The sequence below is a fragment of the Mesoplodon densirostris genome, chromosome 2 (assembly GCF_025265405.1).
Source record: "Mesoplodon densirostris isolate mMesDen1 chromosome 2, mMesDen1 primary haplotype, whole genome shotgun sequence".
NCBI lineage: Eukaryota > Metazoa > Chordata > Mammalia > Artiodactyla > Ziphiidae > Mesoplodon > Mesoplodon densirostris.
Window position 1 is genome coordinate 22,257,326 of NC_082662.1, and position 23,918 is coordinate 22,281,243.

A 23,918-nucleotide genomic window follows, 5' to 3' on the forward strand; every position below is an offset into this window, starting at 1 on the left:
ACATGCCGCAGAGCAACTGGGCCCGTGAGCCATGGCCGCTGAGCCTGCGCGTCCGGAGCCTGTGCTCCGCAACGGGAGAGGCCACAACAGTGAGAGGCCTGCGCACTGCAAAAAAAAAAAAAATATATATATATATATATATGATATATATATATATATCTCACATATATATGATATGTAAATATGTATATCATATATGAAAGCAGGGGGAGAAAGGAGAAGAAAGAAAGAGAGAGAAAGAAAGAATGAAAGAAAGGAAGGAAGGAAGGAAGAAAGAAGAAAGGAAGGAAGGAAAGTCTTGCTTACTCGAAGCAGAAACCTCTGATGAGGTTGCATTGCAGGGAGCATGGGGACAAGGTGGGGTGGAGTAGCAGGTCCAGTGGTTACTATAAGTTGGGTCAGGGTTAAGCCTTTTGGACTTTATCCCGTGGCAGTGGAGAACCATTGAAGGTTACTGAGCAAGGGTGTGGCTGATTATAGAATGACTCAGCCAAAGTCACACAGTTTCAGCTTCCCCAGGCCCCTTCCTTCCACGTGCTCTTTATTCTTTGCCTGCAGAGGCCAAGCTCTGGCAGGAATCTAAGTCACTGGCACAGAGATGATCACCTCCACTGCCCACCCTCCCACCCCCGCCCTATCCTGGTTCAGTGGTCTTTAGAGGCTCAACATTGCCACACCTGGTAAGGAGCAGAGCCACCTTTCAACCTTCCCAGCAGAGACCCCTGGGCAGGGAGGTGCAGGGCGGGGCCTCCTGTAAAAATCCCACAAGCTCTAGGTGGAGTCATTTCTACCATACCCTCCTTGCTCTCTCTCCTCTCTCCTCCCATAGTGAAAGGAAACCAGTCCATCGGTGGGGGAAGGGAGCTCGGGGCAGAAGAAGAGGCAGTTTCAAGACTGAACCTTCAAGACTGACACCGGGAAAATTGTCTGTTACCAGTCTTTCTTCCATGGCCTGCTTGGAAACACAAATATGTCCAGGTCAGAAGCTGGAGGGGAAGAAAAGGGGAGAGGAAAATTGTCAGTGTACAGTTTGCCCTCCATATCCGTGAATTCAACCCACTGCAGATTTAAAATATTCAGAAAAAGAAAACTCCAGAAAGTTCCAAAAAGCAAAACTTGAATTCGTTGAGCACTGGCAATGATTTACATTGTATTTACAACTATTTACATAGTATTTACATTGTATTAGGTATCATAAGTAACCTAGAGATGATTTAAACCTTTTTTTATGGTAGATTTATGTTTTTATGCAGATTCACTCTTTTTTTAAATTTTATTTATTTATTTATTTTTGGCTGCGTTGGGTCTTTGTTGCTGCACGTGGGCTTTCTCTAGTTGCGGTGAGCGGGGTCTACTCTTTTGTTGCGGTGCGTGGGCTTCTCATTGTGGTGGCCTCTCTTGTTGCAGAGCACGGGCTATAGGCATGCGGGCTTCAGTAGTTGTGGCACACGGGCTTCAGTATTTGCGGCACACGGGCTCAGTAGTTGTGGTGCACTGGCTTAGTTGCTCCACAGCATGTGGGATCTTCCCGGACCAGTGCTCGAACCCATGTTGCCTGCAATGGCAGGCGGATTCTTAACCACTGAGCCATCAGGGAAGCCCCTAGAGATGATTTAAAGCAGGGGTACCCAACCCCTGCCCCCCGCCGGCCCCCGCCATCTGCGGAACAATTGTCTTCCATGAAACCAGTCCCTGGTGCCAGAAAGGCTGGGGACCACTGATTTAAAGTATACAGGTGAAGGGTGGGCTGAGGGTGTGGGTAGATTATATGCAAATACTATGCCATTTTATAAGGGACTTGAGGATCTGCAGATTTTCGTATCAGCAGGAGGTCCTAGAACCAATCCCTCACAGATACTGAGGGATGACTGGTACACTTTTCCTGCCAGCAGTTGTAGCAGTGAGAGTTCAATGCTAGAATCTATCAGATTTCCACACATCAATTAAGCCAGTTTGGACTTCCCTGGTGGTGCAGTGGTTAAGAATCCACCTGCCAATGCAGGAGGCAGGGGTTAGAGCCCTGGTCCGGGAAGATCCCACATGCCGCAGAGCACCTAAGCCCATGCACCACAACTACTGAGCCTGTGCTCTACAGCCTGCAAGCCACAACTACTGAAGCCCAAGTGCCACAACTACTGAAGCTTGCGTGCCTGGAGCCCGTGCTTTGCAACAAGAGAAGCCATTGCAATGAGAAGCCCATGCGCTACAATGAAGAGTAGCCCCCACTCACTACAACCAAAGAAAGCCCGCATGCAACAATGAAGACCCAACGCAGCCAAAATAAATAAATTAATTAATTTAAAAATAATTAAGCCAGTTTTCTCATCCTTTATCTTTTATCCCTCCATGGAAAAAAAGAAAACAAAAGGCTAACATTATTGAGCAACCTGTTCTGTGCTAGGCACTACGCATAACTTCATTCGGTCCTCACGGCAACTCTATTAGTATACCCATTTTATTTATTTATTTATTTTTTAATGGTATTTTATTTTTATTTATTTATTTTTAGCTGCATTGGGTCTTCATTGCTGCTCGTGGGCTTTCTCTAGTTGCAGCAAGTGAGGGCTACTCTTCGTTTTGATGCGTGGGCTTCTCATTGTGGTGACTTCTCTTGTTGCTGAGCATGGGCTCTAGGCACACGGGCTTCAGTAGTTGTAGCATGTGGGCTCAGTAGTTGTGGCTCGCGAGCTCTAGAGCGCAGGCTCAGTAGTTGTGGTGCACAGGCTTAGTTGCTCTGTGGCACGTGAGATCTTCCCAAACCAGGGATTGAACCTGTGTCCCCTGCATTGGCAGGCAGATTCTTAAACACTGTGCCATGAGGGAAGTCCCAGTATACCCATTTTATAGGTGAGAAAGCTGAGGCTCAGAGAAGGTAAGTGACATGCCCCAGGTTATGCAGCTAATCAGTGGCAGAGCTGGGAGAGAGCAAAACCAGTTCAAGTCTTCAGAAGCACGGGCTTGAAAACGATCTTGGGGAATTTTACCTTTCAGGGTAGAGGAAATGGTTTTATGGTAAAATTCAAATTTCTTGCAGGATACCTAGCCCCCATTTCTTCCTTTTTTTTGTTATTTTTAATATATTTATTTATTTTATTTTTGGCTGCATTGGGTCTTTGTTGCTGCACGCGGGCTTTCTCTAGTTGCAGGGAGTGGGGGCTTCTCTTCGTTGTGGTGCACGGGCTTCTCACTGAGGTGGCTTCTCTTGTTGCGGAGCACGGGTTCTAGGCGTGCGGACTTCGGTAGTTGTGGCCTGCAGGCTCAGTAGTTGTGGTGCACAGGCTTAGTTGCTCCACGGCATGTGGGATCTTCCCTGACCAGGGCTCGAACCCGCGTCCCCTGCATTGGCAGGTGGATTCTTAACCACTGCACCACCAGGGAAGCCCATCATTTTGCACTTATTAATACCGTGCCTCCAACTATGTATTCTTGCTCCTGTGTGGTAGCCTGCTGCTTACGTGCGGAAGCCAACTGGGATCATGTCTCTTACAGCTCTTCTGCATCCCCTAGAGTCCAGAGATCAGTACCTAGCTAACAGAAGGTGTATTTTATTACTTGTGACTGTGATTGTAACCAACTACCATTTATTGATCGCCTATTATGCACTAAATACTCTATATTTTATTTCTCAGAACTACCTTAGAGATACGTATTTTTATCTCCACTATGCAAACTGAGGCTCAGAAACATTAAATAACTTGTCCAAGGTCACAGAGCTGTTAGGAGCATGGGGGCAGGAGCCTTGAGAGTCTGGCACTGTCCCCAGACTGATGTTAAGGGGCCTGTGGCTTTTCACCTACTCACTCATCCCTTGACCATCAGCTGAGCTGTGTCTGAAGAAAGAGAAAAAAATATCAAACTAAAGGCTTGTCAGAGGAGGTGGCTGCCATGTCATGGACCAGACACAGGGACAGGAGACTTTTTTTTTTTTTTGCGGTATGCGGGCCTCTCACTGTTGTGGCCTCTCCCGTTGCGGAGCACAGGCTCCAGATGCGCAGGCCCAGCGGCCATGGCTCACGGGCCCAGCTGCTCCGCGGCATATGGGATCCTCCCAGACCGGGGCACGAACCCGTATCCCCTGCATCGGCAGGCGGACTCTCAACCACTGCGCCACCAGGGAGGCCCGGAGACTTTTGACAAGTAAGTTAGGTACGACTCCACCAAAAGCAGTCACAAAGTCTTGTTCCTGTGGATGCAGGGGGTGAGAAGTGGTCAGGAAAAACCCTGGGACATCTATCAGTGTCAGCACTTGACAGCTGCCCACATCTACGTGTGGAGAGTAGAGAGTGGGATCTGATGGCCAAATCACTCACATCGAGGGGGTGATCAACTCACGAGGGTTTCCATCTTCCGTGTCCAAGAATTTGATCCAAGAGGAGGAAATGCAGGGTTCATAGTGCACCACTAGGTGGCACTGTGTGAGGAGGGCACAACAATTATCCAATCACAACTTTTCAACATGAATAATTAGAAGGGATTTTAGAGCAAGCAAACCATAACGTAAACATCTCCTTTCACAGAAGGCATGTGAGATCCAGAGAAGTTATCCAAATTTCCCAGCTTTGTGGCTGAGCCAGTACCAGAGACCCAAGTCTGCCTCTTTCTAAGTTCAGTGCATTTCATCTTTAACGCTCATCAAAACACATCTAGATGTCCATCTACTCATGGTGTGATCTTACTCAAGTCACTGATGTTTTTCTGAGTCTCAGTCCTCTGTGCATAGAATAGAGGATTAGTCTAGATCCATAATGTCAATAGCCACACGTGGCTATTTGAATTTAAATTAATTAAAACTTAAAATTCAGTTCTTAGTCACACTAGCCATATTTCAAGTGCTCAATAGACAATGTGGATAGTGGCTATCATATTGGACAGCGTAGATATAGAATATTTTCATTATTGCAGATAGTTCTAATAGACAGCATTGGCTGGTATTTAAGGTCCTTCCAGATTTAGTATCCTATGGATCCTCTGTGAGATCATTGGAGGGTATAGGAGTAAATGCATAAGGTTTCCCAGCTCTCAGCCTGAGTTTTTATTTATTTATTAAATTTATTTATTTATTTATTATTTACTTTTGGCTGTGTTGGGTCTTCACCGCTGTGCGCAGGCTTTCTCTAGTTGCAGTGAGCGGGGGCTGCTCTTTTTTGCGGTGAGCAGGATTCTCATTGTGGTGGCTTCTTTTGTTGCTGAGCATGGGCTCTAGGCGTGCGGGCTTCAGTAGTTGTGGCACATGGGCTCAGTATTTGTGGCTCGCGGGCTCTAGAGCGCAGGATCAGTAGTTGTGGCGCATGGGCTTAGTTGCTCTGCAGCACGTGGGATCTTCCCAGACCAGGGCTCGAACCCATGTCCCCTGCATTGGCAGGCGGATTCTTAACCACTGCACCACCACGGAAGTCCAGCCTGAGATTTTAACCACATACAAGCACTGAGGGATACAGAAAAGAATAAGATGGATACAAATCCTCCATTAATGGAGTTGACATTCTAATGGACCTAAGGTACTGAGTCTAAAAACCACAGCTTCTGCAATCAAGGCACTTAGAACCGTGTGTCTTCAACTTTAATATATATACATGTAAAATGCAGTTTCTGATTCAGTAGGCTGGGATGGAGCCTATGAACCTGCATTTCTTTTTGTTGTTGGCCACTCTTAGCAGCTTTCAGGATCTTAGTTCCCTGACCAGGGTTTGAACCTGGGCCCTTGGCAATGAAAGTGCTGAGTTCTAACCATTATACCACCAGGGAATTCCCTGTCCTTTAACTTCTTTAAAGAACTTATAGCCTACCTAGGACTTCACATTTAAAATGTATTTATGGTAGACAGAACATAGTTGGATCTTGCTTTCTTTTTTTTTTTTATACAACAGAAATTTATTTTCTTATAATTCTGGAGGTTAGAAGTCTGAGATCAAGGTGTCAGCAGTGTTGGTTTCTTCTGAGGCCTCTCTTCTTGGCTTGTAGATAGCTGTCTTCTCCCTGTATCTTCACGTGGTCTCCCTCTGTATGTGTCTGTATCCAAATTTCCTCTTCTTGTAATAACCCTAGTTATATTGAATTAAGGCTCACCCTTAAGAGCTCATTTTTTTTCCCTTACAGCAAATTTTATTTTATCTCTTTTTTTTTACATCTTTATTGGAGTATAATTGCTTAACAATGGTGTGTTAGTTTCTGCTTTATAACAAAATGAATCAGTTATACATATACATATGTTTCCATATCCCCTCCCTCTTGCGTCTCCCTCCCACCCTCCCTATCCCACCCCTCCAGGCGGTCACAAAGCACCGAGCTGATCTCCCTGTTGTATGCGGCTGCTTCCCACTAGCTATCGACCTTATGTTTGGCAGTGTACATATGTCCATGCCTCTCTTTCGCTTTGTCACAGCTTACCCTTCCCCCTCCCCATATCCTCAAGCCCATTCTCTAGTAGGTCTGTGTCTTTATTCCTGTCTTACCCCTAGGTTCTTCATGACATTTTTTTTTCTTAAATTCCATATATACGTGTCAGCATATGGTATTTATCTTTCACTTTCTGACTTACTTCACTCTGTATGACAGACTCTAGGTCTATCCACCTCATTACAAATAGCTCAATTTCGTTTCGTTTTATGGCTGAGTAATATTCCATTGTATATATGTGCCACATCTTCTTTATCCATTCATCCGATGATGGACACTTAGGTTGTTTCCATCTCTGGGCTATTGTAAATAGGGCTGCTATGAACATTTTGGTACATGACTCTTTTTGAATTATGGTTTTCTCAGGGTATATGCCCAGTAGTGGGATTGCTGGGTCATATGGTAGTTCTATTTGTAGTTTTTTAAGGAACCTCCATACTGTTCTCCATAGTGGCTGTACCAATTCACATTCCCACCAGCAGTGCAAGAGTGTTCCCTTTTTTCCACACCCTCTCCAGCATTTGTTGTTTCTAGATTTTTTGATGATGGCCATTCTGACTGGTGTGAGATGATATCTCATTGTAGTTTTGATTTGCATTTCTCTAATGATTAAAGATGTTGAGCATCCTTTCACGTGTTTGTTGGCAGTCTGTATATCTTCTGTGGAGAAATGTCTATTTAGGTCTTCTGCCCATTTTTGGATTGGGTTGTTTGTTTTTTTGTTATTGAGCTGCATGAGCTGCTTATAAATTTTGGAGATTAATCCTTTGTCAGTTGCTTCATTTGTAAATATTTTCTCCCATTCTGAGGGTTGTCTTTTGGTCTTGTTTATGGTTTCCTTTGCTGTGCAAAAGCTTTTAAGTTTCATTAGGTCCCATGTGTTTATTTTTGTCTTTATTTCCATTTCTCTAGGAGGTGGGTCAAAAAGGATCTTGCTGTGATTTATGTCATAGAGTGTTCTGCCTATGTTTTCCTCTAAGACTTTGATAATGTCTGGCCTTACATTTAGGTCTGTAATCCATTTTGAGCTTATTTTTGTGTATGGTGTTAGGGAGTGGTCTAATCTCATACTTCTACATGTCCCTGTCCAGTTTTCCCAGCACCACTTATTGAAGAGACTGTCCTTTCTCCACTGTACATTCCTGCCTCCTTTATCAAAGATAAGGTGACCATATGTGTGTGGGTTTATCTCTGGGCTTTCTATCCTGTTCCATTGATCTATCTTTCTGTTTTTGTGCCAGTACCATACTGTCTTGATTACTGTAGCTTTGTAGTATTGTCTGCAGTCAGGGAGCCTGATTCCTCCAGCTCCATTTTTCGTTCTCAAGATTGCTTTGGCTATTCGGGGTCTTTTGTGCTTCCATACAAATTGTGAAATTTTTTGTTCTAGTTCTGTGAAAAATGCCATTGGTAGTTTGCTAGCGATTTCACTGAATCTGTAGATTGCTTTGGGTAGTAGAGTCATTTTCACAATGTTGATTCTTCCAATCCAAGAGCATGGTATATCTCTCCATCTATTTGTATCATCTTTAATTTCTTTCATCAGTGTCTTATAATTTTCTACATACAGGTCTTTTGTCTCCTTAGGTAGGTTTATTCCTAGATATTTTATTCTTTTTGTTGCAGTGGTAAATGGGAGTGTTTTCTTGATTTCACTTTCAGATTTTTCATCATTAGTATATAGGAATGCCAGAGATTTCTGTGCATTAATTTTGTATCCTGCAACTTTACCAAATTCATTGATTAGCTCTAGTAGTTTTCTGGTAGCATCTTTAGGATTCTCTATGTATAGTATCATGTCATCTGCAAACAGTGACAGCTTTACTTCTTCTTTTCCGATTTGGATTCCTTTTATTTCCTTTTCTTCTCTGATTGCTGTGGCTAAAACTTCCAAAACTATGTTGAATAAGAGTGGTGAGAGTGGGCAACCTTGTCTTGTTCCTGATCTTAGTGGAAATGGTTTCAGTTTTTCACCATTGAGGACGATGCTGGCTGTGGGTTTGTCATATATGGCCTTTATTATGTTGAGGAAAGTTCCCTCTATGCCTACTTTCTGCAGGGTTTTTATCATAAATGGGTGTTGAATTTTGTCAAAAGCTTTCTCTGCATCTCTTGGGATGATCATATGGTTTTTCTCCTTCAATTTGTTAATATGGTGTATCACGTTGATTGATTTGTGTATATTGAAGAATCCTTGCATTCCTGGAATAAACCCCACTTGATCATGGTGTATGATCCTTTTAATGTGCTGTTTGCTAATATTTTTTGTGTGTGTGCAGTACGCGGGCCTCTCACTGTTGTGGCCTCTCCCGCTGCGGAGCACAGGCTCTGGACGCGCAGGCTCAGCAGCCATGGCTCATGGGCCTAGCCGCTCCGCGGCATGTGGGATCTTCCCAGACCGGGGCACGAACCCACGTCCCCTGCATCGGCAGGCGGACTCTCAACCACTGCGCCACCAGGGAGGCCCTGTTTGCTAGTATTTTGTTGAGAATTTTTGCATCTATGTTCATCAGTGATATTGGCCTGTAGTTTTCTTTCTTTGTGACATCCTTGTCTGGTTTTGGTATCAAGGTGATGGTGGCCTCGTAGAATGCACTTGGGAGTGTTCCTCCCTCTGCTATATTTTGGAAGAGTTTGAGAAGGATAGGTGTTAGCTCTTCTCTAAATGTTTGATAGAATTCGCCTGTGAAGCCATCTGGTCCTGGGCTTTTGTTTTTTGGAAGATTTTTGATCACAGTTTCAATTTCAGTGCTTGTGATTGGTCTGTTCATATTTTCTATTTCTTCCTGATTCAGTCTTGGCAGGTTGTGCATTTCTAAGAATTTGTCCATTTCTTCCAGGTTGTCCATTTTATTGGCATAGAGGTGCTTGTAGTAATCTCTCATGATCTTTTGTATTTCTGCAGTGTCAGGTGTTACTTCTCCTTTTTCATTTCTAATTCTATTGATTTGACTCTTCTCCCTTTATTTCTTGATGAGTCTGGCTAATAGTTTATCAATTTTGTTTATCTTCTCAAAGAACCAGCTTTTAGTTTTATTGATCTTTGCTATCGTTTCCTTCATTTCTTTTTCATTTATTTCTGATCTGATTTTTATGATTTCTTTCCTTCTGCTAACTTTGGGGTGTTTTTGTTCTTCTTTCTCTAATTGCTTTAGGTGCAAGGTTAGGTTGTTTATTCGAGATGTTTCCTGTTTCTTAAGGTGGGATTTTATTGCTATAAACTTCCCTCTTAGAACTGCTTTTGCTGCATTCCATAGGTTTTGGGTCGTCGTGTCTCCATTGTCATTTGTTTCTAGGTATTTTTTAATTTCCTCTTTGATTTCTTCAGTGATCACTTTGTTATTAAGTAGTATATTGTTTAGCCTCCATGTGTTTGTATTTTTTACAGATCTTTTCCTGTAATTGATATCTAGTCTCATAGCATTGTGGTCGGAAAAGATACTTGATACAATTTCAATTTGCTTAAATTTACCAAGGCTTGATTTGTGACCCAAGATATGATCTATCCTGGAGAATGTTCCATGAGCACTTGAGAAAAATGTGTATTCTGTTGTTTTTGGATGGAATGTCCTATAAATATCAATTAAGTCCATCTTGTTTAATGTATCATTTAAAGCTTGTGTTTCCTTATTTATTTTCATTTTGGATGATCTGTCCATTGGTGAAAGTGGGGTGTTAAAGTCCCTTACTATGAATGTGTTACTGTCAATTTCCCCTTTTATGGCTGTTAGTATTTGCCTTATGTATTGAGGTGCTCCTATGTTGGGTGCAAAAATATTTACAATTGTTATATCTTCTTCTTGGATCGATCCCTTGATCATTATGTAGTGTCCTTCTTTGTCTCTTCTAGTAGTCTTTATTTTAAAGTCTATTTTGTCTGCTATGAGAATTGTTACTCCAGCTTTCTTTTGGTTTCCATTTGCATGGAATATCTTTTTCCATCCCCTTACTTTCAGTCTGTATGTGTCTCTAGGTCTGAAGTGGGTCTCTTGTAGACAGCATATATATGGGTCTTGTTTTTGTATCCATTCAGCCAATCTGTGTCTTTTGGTGGGAGCATTTAGTCCATTTACATTTAAGGTAATTATCGATATGTATGTTCCTATTCCCATTTTCTTAATTGTTTTGGGTTTGTTATTGTAGGTCTTTTCCTTCTGTTGTGTTTCTTGCCTAGAGAAGTTCCTTTAGCATTTGTTGTAAAGGTGGTTTCGTGGTGCTGAACTCTCTCAGCTTTTGCTTGTCTGTAAAGCTTTTAATTTCTCCATCAAATCTGAATGAGATCCTTGCTGGGTAGAGTAATCTTGGTTGCAGGTTTTTCTCCTTCATCACTTTGAATATGTCCTGCCAATCCCTTCTGGCTTGCAGAGTTTCTGCTGAGAGATCAGCTGTTATCCTGATGGGGATTCCCTTGTGTGTTATTTGTTGTTTTTGCCTTGCTGCTTTTAATATGATTTCTTTGTGTTTAATTTTTGACAGTTTGATTAATATGTGTCTTGGTGTATTTCTCCTTGGATTTATTCTGTATGGGACTCTCTGTGCCTCCTGGACTTGATTAACTATTTCCTTTCCCATATTAGGGAAGTTTTCAACTATAATCTCTTCAAATATTTTCTCAGTCCCTTTCTTTTTCTCTTCTTCTTCTGGAACCCCTATAATTCGAATGTTGGTGCGTTTAATGTTGTCCCAGAGGTCTCTGAGACTGTCCTCAGTTCTTTTCATTCTTTTTTCTTTCTTCTGCTCTGCAGTAGTTATTTCCACTATTTTATCTTCCACGTCACTTATTCGTTCTTCTGCCTCAGTTATTCTGCTATTGATCCCATCTAGAGTATTTTTCATTTCATTTATTGTGTTTTTAATCATTGCTTGATTCATCTTTATTTCTTCTAGGTCCTTGTTAACTGTTTCTTGCATTTTGTCTATTCTATTTCCAAGATTTTGGATCATCTTTACTATCATTATTCTGAATTCTTTTTCAGGTAGACTGCCTATTTCCTCTTCATTTGTTAGGTCTGGTGGGTTTTTATCTTGCTCCTTCTCCTGCTGTGTGTTTTTCTGTCTTCTCATTTTGCTTATCTTACTGTGTTTGGGGTCCCCTTTTTGTAGGCTGCAGGTTCGTAGTTCCCGTTGTTTTTGGTGTCTGTCCCCAGTGGCTAAGGTTGGTTCAGTGGGTTGTGTAGGCTTCCTGGTGGAGGGGACTAGTGCCTGTGTTCTGGTGGATGAGGCTGGATCTTGTCTTTCTGGTGGGAAGGTCCACATCTTGTGGTGTGTTTTGGGGTGTCTGTGGACTTTTTATGATTTTAGGCAGCCTCTCTGCTAATGGGTGGCGTTGTGTTCCTGTCTTGCTAGTTGTTTGGCATAGGTTGTCCAGCACTGTAGCTTGCTGGTCGCTGAGTGAAGCTGAGTTCTGGGGTTGAGATGGAGATCTCTGGAAGAGTTTCGCCATTTGATATTATGTGGAGCTGGGAGGTCTCTTGTGGACCAGTGTCCTGAAGTTGGCTCTCCCACGTCAGAGGCACAGCACTGACTCCTGGCTCCTCAATTTGGGATGATTCATTGTCTATTCATGTATTCCACAGATGCAGGGTACATCAGGTTGATTGTGGAGCTTTAATCCGCTGCTTCTGAGGCTGCTGGGAGAGATTTCCCTTTCTCTTCTTTGTTCTCACAGCTCCCGGGTCTCAGCTTTGGATTTGGCCCTGCCTCTCCGTGTAGGTCGCTGGAGGGCGTCTGTTCTTCGCTCAGACAGGACAGGGTTAAAGGAGCAGCCGCTTCGGGGACTCTGGCTCACTCAGGCCGGGGGTGGGGGGCACGGAGTGCGGGGCGAGCCTGCAGCGGCAGAGGCCAGCGTGACGTTGCACCAGCCCGAGGCGCGCCGTGCGTTCTCCCAGGGAAGCCATCCCTGGATCCCGGGACCCCGGCAGTGACGGGCTGCACAGGCTCCCCGGAAGGGGGCCGTGGACAGTGACCTGCGCTCGCACACAGGCTTCCTGGCGGCAGCAGCAGCCCCAGTGTCCCACGCCCGTCTCTGGCGTCCGTGGTTTCAGCCGCGGTTCGCGCCCGTCTCTGGAGCTCCTTTAAGCAGCACTCTTAATCCCCTCTCCTCGCACACCAGGAAACAAAGAGGGAAGAAAAAGTCTCTTGCCTCTTCGGCAGGTCCAGACTTTTTCCTGGACTCCCTCCTGGCTAGCTGTGGTGCATTAGCCCCTTCAGGCTGTGTTCACGCCGCCAGCCCCAGTCCTCTCCCTGCGCTCCGACTGAAGCCCGAGCCTCAGCTCCCAGCGCCGCCCGCCCTGGCGGGCGAGCAGACAAGCCTCTCAGGCTGGTGAGTGCTGGTTGGCACCAATCCTCTGTGCGGGAATCTCTCCGCTTTGCCCTACCCAGGTACGTGGGGAGTTTCTTGCCTTTTGGGAGGTCTGAGGTCTTCTGCCAGCATTCAGTAGGTGTTCTGTAGGAGTTGTTCCACGTGTAGCTATATTTCTGGTGTATCTCAGATCTTGCTTTCTTAATCCACTATGACAGTTTCTGCCTTTCTATTGGGCGATTTAGATCACTTTTAATGGAATTTTTGACATGGTTCAATTTAATCTGTCTTGCCACTTGTTTTCTATTTATCCCATCTGTTCTTTGTTCCTATTTTCCTCTTTTCTTGCCTTCTTCTGTATCAGTTGAGTATTTTTTAATGATTCCATTTTATCTCCGTTATTGGTTTATTAGTTATACCTCTTTAAAAAATTTAGTGGTCACTCCAGGATTTATAATATACATATTCAATTCATCACAGTTTACCTCCAAATAATATTCTACCATTTCTCTTATACAGTAAGAACCTTACAACAGTAAACTTCCAGTTCCTTCTGAGCACCTTTTATGCTGTTATCGTCATGTATTTTACTTTTAAATATGTTATGAATGCCATTATTGACTATTTTTGCTTTAGTCAACCAATTTTTAAAAAATTTTTATTTATTTATTTATTTATTTGGCTGCATCGGGTCTTAGTTGCAGCACACGGGATCTTCATGGCAGTATGTGGGATCTTTCATTGTGGTGCATGGGCTTCCCTAGTTGCAGCACACAGGATTCTCTCTAGTTGTGGCACGTGGGCTCAGTAGTTGCGGTGGTGGGCTTAGTTGCCCAGCAGCATGTGGGATCTTAGTTCTCCGACCAGGGATGGAACCAACCCACGTCCCCTGCATTGGAAGGCAGATTCTTAACAATTGGACCACCAGGGAAGTCCTGCAATTATTTTTTAAAGAGATTGAAAATAAGGAAAATGTCTTTTCTGTTTTTTCTTACCATTTTCAATACTCCTCATTTCTTTGTGCAGATCCAGTTTCTCTCTGGTATCATACTCTTCCTGCCTGAAGAACTTCCATTATCTTTTCTCATTGTTAGGTCTGCTGACTATGGATTTCCCCAGCTTCTGTTTGTTGCCCCCTCAGCTTTCAGCCACCCCTGCACCCCTGCAACACAGCGGGGCTTCTTCTCCATGCTCTCACCCCTCTCCTTGCGGCAGCCTGCTGGTGCTTGTTACTTGATGCTATGCTGATCATGGTGGCAAGACATGGGGTGGGTTTCTCTGTTGTCCTGATCCAGCCTCAGTCTTAGGCAAGCTCTATGCATCTGGGCCTCAGGCTGGAGACTTCTCACCATCCCTGTCCCTCCTCCTTGTGGCACTCAAATTCTGCCTTGTGTTTTTGGTTGGTCTGCAGTGTCAGCAGACCTCAGATTGGTGTTGCTGGTAGGATCCTGAGCCTGAGCTGGTTTCTAGCCCCTCCTGGAAAGATAGAGGGTTTTTGCTTCTACTCTTCCCCCAGCTGCAGTGGGGCCTTGCTTGTGTCATGGGGTGAGAGTGTTTCCTACATCCCCACCACTCCAGGCAGATGGGCTTTGCTGCTACTCCTCCTGCAGAAGCAATAGATCTTTGCTGGGAGAAACACGGGCATGAGAGGGTCTGCTTCCCCTACCCCAGAGGCTTAAGGATTTGCTTTATTGAAGAGAAGGAAGTGTCTGGAAAACTGGGAGGGACTTTATGTCCATCCTTCAGCAGCAGCCAATTACCTCCTACACACCTATGCAACGAGGGGACTCTGGTCTCCTGCTCTGCCTCCAATCTTTCTTGTGAGCACCCACTGGAGGCCTGTGGAAAAGAACCTGGAGTGAGTGCAAACTCCTCTTGTGTCTGGGCCCCAATCCATACCACACTGATATGTTAGCCCACACACGGTCTTTAAACATTTGTCAAAATTTTAGCTAATTTCTTCTTACCAGCTTCTCTAGCAGCCACCTCTTTCTCTTGTGCTTTGACAAAGGTGACACACTCTCAGTGTCCTAGCTCACCTTTGAGAGGCTTCTTGCTCTTTGGAATTCAATTGACTTGGTTACTTTACAGCCTGAGCTCTCTGATGGGCTGGAGAAAAATCATGACATTGTAGATTACCTGCCTTTTTCTCCTAATTAAGGTGGAAGTGATGTTCTTTGCCACGTTCTTCATCCAAAGTAGAAGTAAAAGCCTGTGGAATTTCTTGAAACTTACCTTTTGTTACTGAACAACACTGGCAACAGTAAAGGATTTACGTAGTAAATCAAGACTACTCTGGTGACAATGCAGTACCCCACACAGGAATGTTGCCAAAATTAATTCCCGAACCCTTAAGGGTGGGTCCAATTTTGCTGCATGCCCAGTGTTTGTGCCAGGCACTGTGGGGTAAAATATCTGTTGATTCATTCAATAAGTATTTACTGAGAGCATCCTGTGGACAGGTATCCACCAGGCTACTTAACAGAGATTCTGCAGAATCCTGGTCCTGGCTTTCACAGGGCGCACAGTATAGTGAAAGTCGATAATGAAAAAAATCATGGCAGGTGTGGTAAGTGCCACAAAAGAGGAAGTAGAGGATGCTATGGGAGATCATGACCAGTGATCTAACCTAGTCCTGTCCAGGGAAGCGTTTCAGATGAGGGCTGGAGGGTCAGTAGAAGTTAGCCAGGCAAAGAGAGGAGGTATTCTAGTTACTGTGGATGCATATCAAGTTCCCCCAAATCTTACTGACATTTATTATGATCACAAGTTCCCTGTGTCAGGAGTTCAGATAAGGCACCATAGGATGGCCTGTCTCTACACCGGTCTCTGGGGCTTCAGTTGGAAGACTTAAAGGCTGAGGCCTTTAATTAAATTTTAAAAATTTAATTTTTTGGAATAAAAAATAATCTTAATTGTTTTAAAAAACAATTTTAATCATATCAAAAAGCCAAACCAAAAAGAAATAGTCCATGGAACTTATAGGTCCCATCTCGGCAGCCGGTGCTCTTCTCTGGACGAGGCCCGTGCCCCATTGTCCCAAGGCATCAAATGCCACTAAGATGTTTGGATTTTGCACCAAATTCTGGGCATGGCTTTTGCTCTGAAGAAGTAAAAGTTTGATTACTCACTTGTCTGGTGGTTGATGCAGGCTATAGGCCAGAGGCCTCAGCTCCCCTCCACATGGGCCTCTTCAAGTGGTCTCTCCACATGGGCCAGTTTGGGCTTCCTCAGGTTCCAAGGGCAAACATCCCAAGAAAGAGAGCCAGGAAAAAGCAACACCATCTTTTATGATCCAACTTCAGAAGCCACTCAACATCACTTCTACTATGTTTTATTTGTTGAAGCGGTCAAAAAATCCCACTCCACTTCAAGGGAAGGGGAAATAGACTCCCAGCTCTTGATGGGGGATGGCAAAGTTCTAGAAGAGCATGTGGGACAAGAAATATTGCTCTGGACATTTTTGAAAAACACAGTCTACCCCGGTAGGAAGAGTGTTTCACTTGAGAGAATCCTTGAACAAAAGTCTTCCGGTGGGAGAAGGCAGAGCCCATCTGAGGACAAAAAAAGCCTGGCATGGGCTTCCCTGGTGGCACAGTGGTTGAGAGTCCGCCTGCCGATGCAGGGGACACGGGTTCGTGCCCCGGTCCGGGAAGATCCCACATGCTGCAGAACGGCTGGGTCTGTGAGCCATGGCCGCTGAGCCTGCGCATCCGGAGCCTGTGCTCTGCAACGGGAGAGGCCACAAGAGTGAGAGGCCCGCATACTGAAAAAAAAAAAAAAAAAAAAAAAAAGCCTGGCATGTAGCCGAGAGAAGGAGACTAGTATGAGGTCTAAGCGGTCAAAAACCAAAGTCCTCGTCCTTGCCCTTGAGGAGTTTGTCATCTTAACAGCCATAGTGCCTCCCTTCTGTTTAGTGCTCTGCAATCAACAACGCAGCACCTCAGTTATTTCCTCATTTGTTTCAAGCAGCCATCCTGTGAGGGATATATTATTAGCCCTATTGTACAGATGGAGAAACTAAGCATCAGTTGAGGTGAAGTGGAAGGCAACACAGGAGGGTCAGGGATACTCAGTGATTTTAGTTGACACATGGATAAATATTTTAGATGTTAGTAGCTAACATCCATTTTCATAGAAAAATATGTCTAAGACATCAAACTCATCGTTTCACTGATATTATAGCTTGGGACAAATTAAAGAAGGGAATTGATTTAAAGTGGATTTAAGGGAAACTTTTAAATGAATAACAGTATAGAAGGTTTGTGAATATGGTAATAACAATAAAGATGGAAGGTAAATGAGGAGAGTTTGAGAAATACCAGCAAAGGAGTAGGTGTGTTGGATCTGTCTGGAGTCAGATCAAATCCTGGCCAACTCCAAGAGCAAAAAAAAAAAAAAAGTCCCAAGAGAGAACCGGGTAAATTATTTAGTGTCCCTGTGCCTCAGTTTTCTCTCTCTTTTTTTTTTTTTTTTTTTTGCGGTACGCGGGCCTCTCACCGCCGTGGCCTCTCCCGTTGCGGAGCACAGGCTCCGGACGCTCAGGCTCAGCGACCATGGCTCACAGGCCCAGCCGCTTCGCGGCATGTGGGATCCTCCCGGACCGGGGCACGAACCCGCGTCCCCTGCATTGGCAGGCGGATTCTCAACCACTGCGCCATCTGGGAAGCCGAGTTTTCTCATTTAAAAAATGAAAATAATCATATGGCTTCTCTTCATAGGAATGTCATGAAGAGTAAATTAGTTAATATTTGTAAAGTACTTAGAAGAATTCCTGGCATTTAGTAAGTGCTATATGAGTATTTATTAAATAACTAAATTAAATCAACTTATTTAAGCATAAAAGGGAATGTATTGGCTCTTGTAATCAAAGAGTTCTTTGGTGTCTGTCTTCAGTCTGGATCCAGGGGCTCAAAGTGTATCATTAGTTCTCTCTCTCTCTCTCTCTCTCTCTCTCTCTCTCGCTCCCTCTCTCTCTTTCTCCCTCTCCCTCCCTTACTCCTCCCTCTTGCTCCACATCTCAGCTCTATTGTGCTCTGTCTGGACTCATCTCCGGGTGACCTCCCACCCAGTGTTGGCAAGGTAACCACCGGCAGCTCCAGGGTTAGAGGAGCCTGACATAGCTAACAGCTACCAGTCCAGAGGAAAGAGGCACCTCCTTTCCGCTGCTGTAGGAAAAGCCCCTTTATTAGTTCTGATTGGTCCTACTTGGGTCACATGACCACACCTCAACTGATCACTGTGGCCCAGAGGGAGGGCTACTTGGGCCAGTTTAGTTACAAATGCAGCCCTGACCCCAAGAGATGGAGCGAGTTTCCCCAAACCCTTGGACTAAATGTGTGGGAGGGGTGGTTCTCTAAGTAAAATCCAGTGTTCTTCAGAGAAGAGAAGGGATTAGATACTGGAAGGGCAAACAAGCAAACAAAAAGTCTTCCATACTAAGTTAGCTTGTAAATTAAAGTTGCCAGGCCTCAGTTTCCATGTATGTCAAATGAGTACAATATAAGACACTGCCCACTGGGAATTCCCTGGCAGTCCAGCGGTTAAGACTCAGCGCTTTCACTGCCGGGCTTGGGTTCAATCCCTGGTCGGGGAAATAAGATCCCACAAGCCTCACAGCGCAGCAATTAAAAAAAAAAATTTCCTCAGAATAAAGTCATGGTAAGGATTAAATGACATAAACATATAATAAAGCTTAGCACCATACTAGTCATACAGTAAGCACTCAATAAATATTAGTTATTATTAATAATACCCATGTCACAGAGTTAGTAATGATAGAGCTGGGAATTACACCTATATTTTCTGATTTTAAAGGCTACTGATCTTTATACATTTCAATCAGTTTTTTATAACAGCAAACCCTCTTATCTCTGTAGTATTTTACAGTATACAAAGAGACTTCACCTACATTTTTCTTACTTGATTCTCACAATAACCTGTTTGCCCTGTACAGATGTTTCATAGTTGGAGAACTGGAAGCTTGGAGAACAACACATTCACTCCATTCACTTCCTCAGCAAATATTAAGTGTACACCATGTTCTGTTGAGAGGGACCTCTCCTAATGCTCCAGCTTTCTTCTGTATTTACAATGAAGAGAAGTGTTTTTCAAATTGCAGCTCATTATCCATTAGTGGGTCATGAAATCAATTTAGTGAACTGTTACCAGCATTTTAATTTTTAAAGTGAAATAGAAGACACTGAGCGCATCCCAAAGAGTGAGCCAGAGTTTGTGAAACTCTCATTCAATTACACATCTGCATATATATATGGATATTGGACTATGATGAAAAATGGAGTTTCCTCTGTGAGACCTTGTTTAAAAAGTTTGAAAGCCATTGACCAACAGAGGATCTGAAACTTTTTGATCCTAGGACTCCTTTACAACCTTAAAAATTATTGAGAAACTCCGACAAATTTTGTTTTTGTAGGTTATATCTATTGATATTTACCATATTAGAAAATAAAACTGAGGAAAATATAAATCACAGGAATACACAGTGGAAAAGGCAGGTAACTTTTTTGCACTGTTATGGATATTGTTTTGAATTTGCAGACCCCCTGAAAGGGTCGTGAGGACTGGTCTACAAGATATATGTTTAAATGTTTCTGCCAAATTCTAACTCACCCTTTCCAAAACACACTCATTATTTAATCAATAGATCTTCCCAGGGTGACTGTTCAGTCATTGGCACTACTATCTTTCAGTGATCCAGGATTCAAACTAGGGATTCTGGTTTTGGGGGGTTTGTTGTTGTTTTTTGTTTGTTTGTTTTTGCCATGCCTCGTGGCTTGTGGGATTTTAGTTCCCGGACCAGCCATCAAACCCCGGCTCTCGACAGTGAAAGCGTGGAGTCCTAACCATTGGACCACCAGGGAATTCCTTAAGGATTCTGTTTGAGCTCTGTTTTCTTCATCCATCAGACATCTACCTCTCTTCTCTCTTCCAGATGGACCTGGAATTATTATTTGGGAGGTAGTGTAATGATTAAGATCACAGGTTGCAGTTACACAGAACTTGCTGTAGAACTTTGGGCAAGTTACTCATGCATGTGCAAAATTCAGAAGTACTACAAGATAGAGAATAAAAAGTAAACCTCCTTCCCTCCCCTGTCCCAGAGCCATCTTGTCCCTCACCTTGGAAGTAGCCACTTCTCGAATATCAGCTCTCAGATTTTCTAATTTCATGTCATCCCTTAATTTTTCTGTCTGTCAAATTCCAGGCTCACCTTGAACCCCTCCTTGGCACTCCCCCAACAAAACAAAATTGGAAGGAGCTTTCCTGTTGGCAAACTCTGCATAAACCTCTACAAACTTACCAAATGTATTGCTTTGAACATAGACACATTTATCTTTCTCACTGTATTTTGAGTGAATAGAACAATCCCTTTTGCCTTTGTAAGCCTGATGTCTACCCAGTTCAATGCTTAATGCAGTATGAGTGTTCAGTGAATCTCTGATGACTGAATGTATTTCCCCTGATCAAGAATTTTCAAAGACTCCACAGTGCCTGTGGGGATATAGGCTAACCTCCTCATATGGGCTTTCCAATTTTCTCCATTAGATCTCGACTTCCCTATCCAAACTTGTCCCCTAGGAAATTTGGCTGTAGCCAAGATAGTCTCCTAATTAGAGCCAGTCTGCCAAACTCTGTGCTACTGCCAGGGCTTTGTTTGTGCTGTTGACCATCAGCTGAAATTCTGAAATCAAATATATATTTTCTAGGAACAAGAAATATATCTAGGGCTTCCCTGGCGGCACAGTTGTTGGGAATCCTCCTGCCAATGCACGGGACATGAGTTCAGGCCCTGGTCCAGGAAGATCCCACATGCCGCGGAGCAAGTAAGCCCATGTGCCACAACTACTGAGCCTGTGCTCTGGAGCCCGCAAGCCATAACTACTGAAGCCCGCACACCTAGAGCCCGTGCTCTGCAACAAGAGAAGCCACTGCAATGAGAGGCCTGTACACCGCAATGAAGAGTAGCCCCTGCTCACCACAACTACAGAGGGCCTGTGTGCAGCAATGAAGACCCAACACACCCAAAAATAAATAAATAAAATTAATTAATTAATTTAAAAAAAAGAAATATATTTACTTACTCAATATGTAAATGTTTAACATTTCTCACAAGAAATTGTCTGGTTTGGAAAGTTGCATGATATCCGTCTATTGCAGCATTGTTTAAAAACAGCAAAAGGATCCCACTCCTGGGAGAAAACCATGATCTGAAAGGGTACATGGACTCCAATGTTTATTGCATCACTGTTTACAATAGACAAGGCATGGAAGCACCCTAAATGTCCATCAACAGATGAATGGATAAAGAAAATGTACATATATACAATGGACTATTACTCAGCCATTAAAAAGAATGAAATAATGCCATTTGCAGCAACATGGATGGACCTGGAGATTATCATACTAAGTGAAGTAAGTCAGACAGAGAAAGACAAATATCATGTGATATCACTTATATGTGGAATCTAAAAAAAATGATATACATGAACTTATTTACAAAACAGACTCCCAGACATAGAAAACAAACTTATGGTTACCAAAGGGGAAATGTGGGAGGGAGGGATAAATTGGGAGTTTGGGACTGGCATATACACACTACTATATTTAAAATTGATAACCAACAAGGACCTACTGTTAGCACATGGAACTCTGCTCAATATTTTGTAATAACCTAAAAGGGAAAAGAAGTTGAAAAAGAATAGGTACATGCATATGTATAACTGAATCACTTTGCTGTACACCTGAAAGTAACACAACATTGTAAATCAACTATTGTCCAATATAACATAAAAATTTTTTTAAAGAATTTTAAAAAATTTAAAAAAGCAGCAAAAGACATTGGAAATACCCTAAATGTTTATCAATATAGGAATGGTTACTCAGTGACATACTATAGAGCTGTTAAATGAACTAGATCTAGATATGTTAATCTGAATAAAGTTTAGATAGAATCTTACTGCATGCCAGGTTTCTTTTTACAGTGTTATGTTCCTGACGTTCATCTAGGTTGTCGCTATGGCAGTAGTTTGCTCCTTCTCCTTGCTATATAGTATTCCACTGTATGAATACATACATTTTACTATTGATGACTGTTTGGGTTGTTTCCATTTTTCCATTGTTATGATTTTGTTGGCTGTTATGAATATTCTTGAGCATAATTTATGCACATATGTTCACAATCCACCTAGAGTGGAAGATATGCATGTATGTTCAGCTTTACTCGATACTGTCGAATCGATTTCCAAAGTGGTTGTACCATTTTACATTCCTACCAATAATGAATAAACTTTCCAGTTGATTCACACCCTCACCAAAACTTGGTAATGTTGGGAATTCCCTGGCTGTCCAGTGGTTAGGACTCCGCCCTTCCACTGCAGGGGGCATGGGTTTGATCCCTGGTCTGGGAACTAAGATCCCACAAGCAGTGTGGTGCGGCAAAAAAATAAAATAAAATAAAATAAAATATTTTAAGAAGTAAAAAACCTTGGTAATGTCAATATTTTAACTTTTAACCATTTTTGTGGGTAAGTAGTGAGATCTCATGAAGTTTTTATTTTCATTTCCCTGATGACTGAGGTTCAGCAATTTTTCATGTTTAATGGTCATATGAGTTTTCTCTTCCAGTATGCATCTCTTCAACCATCTTGTCTTTTTCTTTTGACTGTGCCACATGGCATGTGGCCCCTGCTGTGGAAGCGCAGAGTCCTAACCACTGGACCTCCAGGGAAATCCCACATCTTGTCTATTTTTACCTTACCCATTATTTTAAAGGTCATCTGTCCTTTCTTAATAGTTTATAATAATTTTTTTATATATCTGAACCAAGCCCTTTTCATTTATATATGTTGCACATATCTTCTCCCTCTTTGTAGTTTGCCATTTAATTTTAGTAGTATGTGAGTTTGCCCATGCTTCCCCACCTTTGTCAGCATCAAAGTGCAATTTGAAAAAAACACAAACTTTTGCCCAAAGGTATCTCATTGTTATTTTTTAATAAATGGACTTTTTATTTTTTAGAGCAGTTTTAGGTTTATAGAAAATTGAGCAGATAGTACAGAGAGGCCCATAAACCCACTTAACACCCCCCATTTGCCTATTATTAATATCTTGCATTAGTGTAGTACATTTGTTACAAATGAATCAATATTGATACATTAACTAAAGCCCATAGTTTACATAAGATTCATTCTTTGTGTTGTATAGCAATAGGGGTTTTGATAAATACATAATGTTAGACTTCCCTGGTAGCGCAGCGGCTAAGAATCCGCCTGCCAATGCAGGGGACAAGGGTTCGAGTCCTGGTCCTGGAAGATCCCACATGCCACGGAGGAACTAAGCCCGCTTGCCACAACTACTGAGCCTGCGCTCTAGAGCCCGCGAGCCACAGCTACTGAAGCCTGTGGGCCTAGAGACTGTGCTCCACAACAAGAGAAGCCACCACAATGAGAAGACCGCGCACCGCAACAGAGTAGTCCCCACTCGCCACAACTAGAGAAAGCCCACGTGCAGCAACAAAGACCCAATGTAGCCAAAAATAAATAAATTACATTTTTAAAAAATACATAATGTCATATATCCACCTTTACAGTATCATATAGAATGGTTTCACTGCTCTACAAACCCTATTTCACCCCTCCCTTACTCATTCCTCCTCAAATTCCTGCTAACAACTGATCTTTTTATTGTGCTGTAGTTTTGCTTCTTCTAGCATATCATATAGTTGGAATCATATAATATGTAGCCTGGCTCTTTTCACTAAGTAATATGCATTTAAGTTTCCTTCATGTATTTTTGTGGCTTGATAGTTCCTTTCTTTTATCACTGATTAATATTCCATTGTATGGATTTACTACAGCTTGTTTATCCACTCACCTATTGTATTTATTTACTTTTTTTTTAAAATAAATTTATTTATTTTTGGCTGCGTTGGGTCTTCATTGTGGTGCACAGGCTTCTCATTGTGGTGGCTTCTCTTGTTGTGGAGCACAGTCTCTAGGCGCACAGGCTTCAGTAGTTGTGGCTCACGGGCTCTAGAGCGCAGGCTCGGTAACTGTGGCACATGGGCTTAGGTGCTCCGTGGCATGTGGGATCTTCCCGGACAAAGGCTCAACCCCCTGTCCCCTGCATTGGCAGGCAGATTCTTAACCACTGTGCCACCAGGGAAGTTCCTTTACTCACCTTTTGAAGGACATCTTGGTTA

At 43.0% G+C, this 23,918-nt stretch overlaps 1 protein-coding gene across 1 annotated transcript in view; it reads left to right on the top strand.

Annotated features, from left to right (window-relative positions):
• The first annotated feature begins 579 nt into the window (after positions 1-579).
• Positions 580-23,918, top strand: part of WDTC1 (WD and tetratricopeptide repeats 1) — a 104,455-nt gene continuing 81,116 nt past the window's right edge. Inside the window, exons 1-2 of the mRNA XM_060089229.1 lie at positions 580-680; positions 830-978. The gene's annotated coding sequence lies outside the window, so the exon portion shown is untranslated. The remainder of the gene's footprint in view (positions 681-829; positions 979-23,918) is intronic.